Below are 6,718 nucleotides of genomic sequence, written 5' to 3' on the forward strand. Positions count from 1 at the left end.
TGGGCGGTGGACACTGAATGTTTGCGGCACTGTGGACCGGCGTGTGGCGGAGGGCACCAACACAGCCGCCAAGTTAGTCTCGGGGAGGGCTCTGAGAGGACTTTCTAGACAGGCTTCAGATGCTTAGTACACTCTAAGTGGTGGGATTCCTGAGACTCTGTCCCGCTGCCTTCCCCTCCACTCACGTCCTCAGCTTTCTGGAGACGGTAGGATGCCTTCCGATGCGTCTGTTGTTGCATCTGCCATGATTAATGTCCATACCGAGGATGTAAGGTTTGTTTATTCAGTCAAAAATGGAAGAGTAGCCGGGCGGTGGTGGCGCACGCCTTTAATCCCAGCCTGGTCTACAGAGCAAGATCCAGGACAGGCTCCAAAACTACACAGAGAAAAACAAAACAAAACAAAAAAAGAAGAATAACTGAATTGTTGCCAGTTTTAGGTTATTAGAACTAAAACTGGAGATGGGGATATAGTTCATTTGATAGAAAGCTTGCCTAAAGTGCACAAAGCCTGACCTGGGTTCAGTTCCCAGCTCTGCATAAAACAAGATGCAGTGGCAAGGACCTGTAATTCTAGAACTTGGGAAACAGGCAGGAAGGTTAGAAGTTCAAAGTCATCCTTAACTACATAGGGAGTTTCAGGCTAGCCTGGACCATGTGAGACCTCGTCTCAAAAATGAAAATAAGTAGGGACGGTTCAGCAGTTAAAAGAACACACTGTTCTCGCAGAGGATTTTGATTTCCAGCATCCACATCAGGCAGCTCACAGTTGCCTGTAACTCCAGCTCCACCGGATGTGACAACTGTGGCCTACACACACACACACACACACACACACACACACACACACACACACAGGTACGGGGTACAGCTTTTGTGAGAACGTAGTTTCTTTTTCTCTAGGATACCCAGCATTGCAATTGCTGGGTTGAACGGTTAATGTAAGCACCCTAAAAAAAAAAAAAAAAAAAAGTCCCCCTGTAGCTGGGTTGTGAGCGGCTGGGTTGTGAGCGGCATGGCCTAGGTGCTGGGAGCAGAACTCAGGTCCTCTGCAAGAGCAATACAAGCTCCTAACCACTTCTCTCGAGCCTTCTAAGTGGCCTCTTAGCATATTAGACAATACACCAATCAGCCTCATAGTATAGAGGGGCTGAGTTTGAGGTCTAATTTATGTTTGATTTTATAAGAGGCTGCACCCCCCTCCCATCCCCAGTGATTCAGAGGGGGCCGGCTGCTCCACACTTTGAACAGCACTCAGTGTTATCAATACCTACATATATGTACACATACATTCACACACATATATACATACATATTAGCCATATTTCATGCCTGCTTTAGTTTATATCCCCCTCATGCTTGATGAGCTAATTTCCCATGACATCTGGATTAGCCTTGCTCCTGATCTCTGGCTTCCCTCCACCTCCCAAGTGCTGGACTTACAGCTCAGGCTAGCCTAGAACTTACTGTGTAGCTCAGGATGGCCCCTAGCCCCTGGCAGTCCTCCTGAATTAGCCTCTTGAATACTTTGATTACAGGCATGAGTCACTACATCTGGCTAAAATTTTCTTTTTTTTAATTCAAGATTGGACTCAGGGCATCACACATGCTAGGCACCCTAAAATTAATTTTAATTGACAAATTATATAATGATGTCTATATACATTGTAGAACAAAATCACAAACCTCTGGCCTCATCCTAGGCATTACCAGACAAGAGCTCTGCCACCAAACTACATGCCCAATGGCCCCATTTTTTTCCTAGTTTACCACTTAGTGTTTTTTAATTGAAATTTTAATTATTTTCTTATTTTTAATTATGTGTATTTGTGTACATCCATGTGTGGGTATGTGCTCATGAGTGCAGTGCTCACAGAGGCCTGAAGAGGGCATCAGATCTATGGGCCCTGGAGCTACATTGTGAGCCACTGGACATAGGTATTAGGAGCTTAGTTACTCTGGAAGAGCAGGAAATGGTAGTAACTGCTGAGTCCTCTCTCCAGCAGCACCCCCCCCCCCACTCCCATTACTGGTTTTTACTCATCACATCTGGGTGGTGGTACTTAATGTTCCTGTAATGTCTTTCCTGTAAATAGTATCTAGATCTAGAACTTCTTAGGATTTAGATTTAATTGTCATTAAAAAAAAAAAAAACCTTATTGGTAGTGCGGTCTCCTTCTGCCTGGAGTAATAATGTCACATTGCCTCTGTTAACATGACCCTGGTGAAGGCCACCATCATCTGCCTTCTTACATCACAGGTTTTCAAATTAGGGATACATTAACACTGTAATTCCTTCATCCCTTATTGGAATATTTCTGCGTGGAAATGCTTGCTCATGTTTCTAGAAATAAAGTTAGGAAGGCTAAAATGCTGTTCCCCTTTCCAAATATTTAGAGTGGCTAGTTGCTAGGTGCCTCCAAAGATGACTGATAAGATAGTTTAAGAATATAGTGAAATGGGGCTGGAGAGATGGCTCAGAGGTTAAGAGCACTGGCTGTTCTTCCAGAGGTCCTGAGTTCAATTCCCAGCAACCACATGGTGGCACACAACCATCTGTAATGAGACCTGGTGCCCTCTTCTGGCCTGCAGGGATAACATGCAGGCAGAACATTGTATACCTAATAAATAAATAAATAAATCTTAAAAAAAAAAAAAAAAAAAAAAAAAAAAAAAAAGAATATAGTGAAATGGGGCTGTGAAATGGCTTAGCTGGTGACTACCAGGACCGCAGAGATGCATATGGTAGAGATGTGAGAGCTGGTCCTCTCACTTCCACACATGGCTAGTGTTGATCAACTGAGCTACACCCCAAACTTTAAAATTATTTTTAAATTGACAGACATACTCAAACACACACACACACACACACACACACACACACACACACACAAAAATAACAATTAAAAGTTACACACACACACACACACACACACACACACACACACACACACACCGCTGTAGCTGAGGATGTAGTTCAGTCGGCAGAGTGCTTTCTCAGCACACACAAAGCTCCAGGTTCACACCCCACCACCAAATAAAACCAGATATGGTGGTGGCAGATGCTAGCAACTGCACCACTTGGGAGGTGGAGGCAGGAGGATCACAAGTTCAAGGCCATCCTAGGCAAGTTGGAGACCAGCTCGGGGTGACATGAGTCCCTGTTTCAAAAGTGAAAAAATAAACACATACTTAGATTAAAAAAAACAAAACAAAACAGGGGGCTGGAGAGATGGTTAACGGTTTAGAGCACTTGTTCTTAGAGAGGACTCAGGTTTGATTCCCAGCATCCACATGGTGGCTCACAACCATCTGTAACTCCAGTTCGTGTGCCCAATGTCCTCTACTGACCTCCACTGGCACCAGGTATGCATAGGGCACACACACACGCACGCACGCACGCACGCACGCACGCACGCAAAACATTCATACCATAAACTAAACCTAAGCAAAAATTCAAAGGAAAAACAGGCATGATGTCATCATTCCAGCACTTGTGAGGCTGATGCAGGGAGATAATTAGGTCAAGGTCAGCCCGGGCTACATAGTAAAACTGTCTTAAAAAACCAAAAGGAGGGGCTGGAGAGATGGCTCAGCGGTTAAGAGCACTGACTGCCCTTCCAGAGGACCTGGGTTCAATTCTCAGCACCCATGTGCTAGCTCACAACTGTCTGAAACTCCAGTTCCTGGGGACCCGACACCCTCACACAGACCTACAGGCAGGCAAAACACCAGTGCACATAAAAATAGGGGGAAAAAACTTTTAAAAACAAAAGAATTTTCTAGTTGTTTCCACTGTAGTTCTTACGGATGCTTGTATCGTTCCATGTTGAGCGAGCAGCATTTTCCTTGGGTCTGCCTCGGAGTCTGGTGCTAGCCATCATAGAGTTCACTATGTAGCCTAGGCTGGCCCCTAACCCTAGACCAGGTGGTGGGGCTCAGCTAAGCTTGCTTTGGACGGAGCATCCCAGGCTCACTTCTTGATGTAGACCTCTCAGCACCAACAGGCAATCTGGTTGACTCCAGCTGGAAACAGGGACTGAGTCTGGAAAAGGCCTTTTGCCTGCTAATCTCTGGTCGGCAGGGTGTAAAAATCAGGCTTTTGGGTTTCCCAGTGTTCTCTGTTGCCCTCGGGGCAGCCAACTCCTTACTGCCTCCTACTGGAGTCCTTGGTAACTGCCTAATTCCCATTCCCAGTTATTCTCCTTAACCCACACAACCTGTGCCTCCTCTCGCCGCCCCTTAGCCTGAAGCTTCCATTCCTCCAGCCTTCCCCAATCTCCCTTCACCGCACCTCACTTCGACTCAGCCTCCAGGATTTAGCCTTAGCTCGTATCATCTCCAAAGAGCATCCCAGACCCACCAGGACTGTCGCAAGCCCACAGTGGTCACCTGTTCAAACATGCAAATGTTTGTGTGTACGTGGAGGCCTGAAGTCACATGTCTTCCTCAATTGCTCTTCGCTTCATGAAGCAAATCCACAGCTTGACCTTCCAGTCAGGCAACTTCTTGTCCTGGCGACTCCACCTCCGCCTCCCAGGCTGTCCATGCCAACCCTACTTTTACAAGAGTTCCGGGGACCGGAACTCAGCCAACTTGTACTGCGAGTGTTGATCCCCTGAGCCTCCTAAACAGGAGGTATTTACAGGTAGCTCTCCTGTGCTAGAGGACAGTGACTGTCCACACTGGGAGAAAAGACACCCCTAATACAAACAATGGGGACTGTCTTAGTTAGGGTTTCTATTGCTATGAAGAGACACCATGACCATGGCAACTTTTTTTTTTTAAGATTTACTTGGGGTTGGGGATTTAGCTCAGTGGTAGAGCGCTTGCCTAGCAAGTGCAAGGCCCTAGGTTCCGTCCTCAGCTCCGACAAAACAAAAAACAAAACCAAAAAAAAAAAGGATTTACTTATTATGTATACAGTGTTCTGCATGTATCCCTGCAGGCCAGAAGAGATTACAGATGGTTGTGAGCCACCATGTGGATGCGGTGAATTGAACTCAGCACCTTTGGAAGAGCAGCCAGTGTTCTTAACCTCTGAGCCATCTTTCCAGCCCTGACGATAGCAGGTCTTACAAAGGAAAACATTTAATTGGGGTGGCTAGCTTACAGTTTAGAGGTTCAGTCCAGTATCATCATGGTGGGACATGGAGTAGCAGTCTCTTACATCTTGCAGGCAACAGGAAGTGGTCTGAGACACTGGGTGGTATCCTGAGCATAGGAAACCTCAAAGCCCACCCCCACAGTGACACACTTCCTCCAACAAGGCCACACCTCCTAATAGTGCCACTCTCTGGTTACGGGGGGCCAATTACATTCAGACCACCACAGGGAGGCTCCTCGTCCAGTGCAGAAGCATCCACTGCTGCAGCCCATGTCTTCCTCACTCTGGTTCTGGCCGGGAGAAGCTCCCGTTGTCACCCTGGGATTAACGTTGCTGAGGGAGGCTGAAACGAGGTTCACTCCTGCAGTTCATATTGGTTGCAAAGATTCGGGGAATTGATGCACTTTCCCTCACCCAAAGGACAGAAGGCTGGCAACGCCCCGGAACTCTCCTCAGCACACAGGAAGAGATTAGGACTCTGGCATCGACGGCTCCTTGTTTTGTTTTTCTGGGCAGACAATTACTGCTACCTTGGTGTGACCTTGAAGTTAACTGATCCGATGTAGTTAATGCATCACCTTCTCTGGCTAGTAAGACAACAGGGTTGAGATGAAGTGGTGGTGGAGACCCAAGGCCAAACCCCGAACCCATACAAGGGGGAGAACCCACTCCACAGTTGTCCTTTGACCTCCAAACATGTGCCAAAACCCACCCCCAACAATAAACTAACAATCCTGAAGACCACCTCACAGGTGCACTTACATGTCACTTTGCATGGTGCCTGATGTTTAAGAGTCAAATGTGGTGTGCTGAGCTGGAGAGGACCCTGCAGTTAAAGTACACACTGTTCTCACAGAGGACTCTAGTTCAACTCCCAAACCCACAAGCAGTTTCAGCATCCTGTAATTTCAGCTCCAGGGGCTCCTATATTTTGAAGTAAAAAATCTAGTGCTTGTGCCTCCCTTCCACACAAGGATAAAACTAGGTTTTAAAGTCCTTAGGATGAGCCTTTTTTCAGTGGAGGTTCAAGAGGAATTTTCTCAAGGTGAGAACGTGTCTGTGTTTAGCTGGGACAGGGTATGGTGGTTTGATGTCCCCGTAAGAACTACTGACCACTTGGTCCTCAGTTGGTAGAACTGTTGGGAAGTGTGGTCCTGTTGTCACTGGAGGTAGGCTTTGCCCGTTAGAAGATTCTTACCATTTCCACTAACTAATCTCAAATAAACCCTTCCTTCTCCATGTTGCCCTGGCCACGGTGTTTTATCACAGCACAGAAAAGATACTACAGATGGTGGTGGTTTACGGGGTCCAAACAGACCACCTGGAAGCAACCTGGATGGCTAAGAGCAACCAAATCCTACAGTCTAGCTGAATAGAAGAGTTCAGCTAAACAGGGCGAGAACGGACCAAGCTCGTCTTACACACTTACAAGGATTTTATTCACTGGTGCAGAGTCAACTCAAGTACTTGCAGGGCGAGTGATCTGCACTCCCCAATTTGGAAGCCGGTGCAGATCCTAACTAACTCTACTAGCCACTACCACCATCGAAGGTTGAGGGGAGAGGTGCAGGCCGTGGCATGCTGGGGTTCCAGGGCGGGAGGCCTAAGTGTG

Source organism: Peromyscus eremicus, chromosome 20, assembly GCF_949786415.1.
Source record: "Peromyscus eremicus chromosome 20, PerEre_H2_v1, whole genome shotgun sequence".
Classification (NCBI taxonomy): Eukaryota; Metazoa; Chordata; class Mammalia; order Rodentia; family Cricetidae; genus Peromyscus; species Peromyscus eremicus.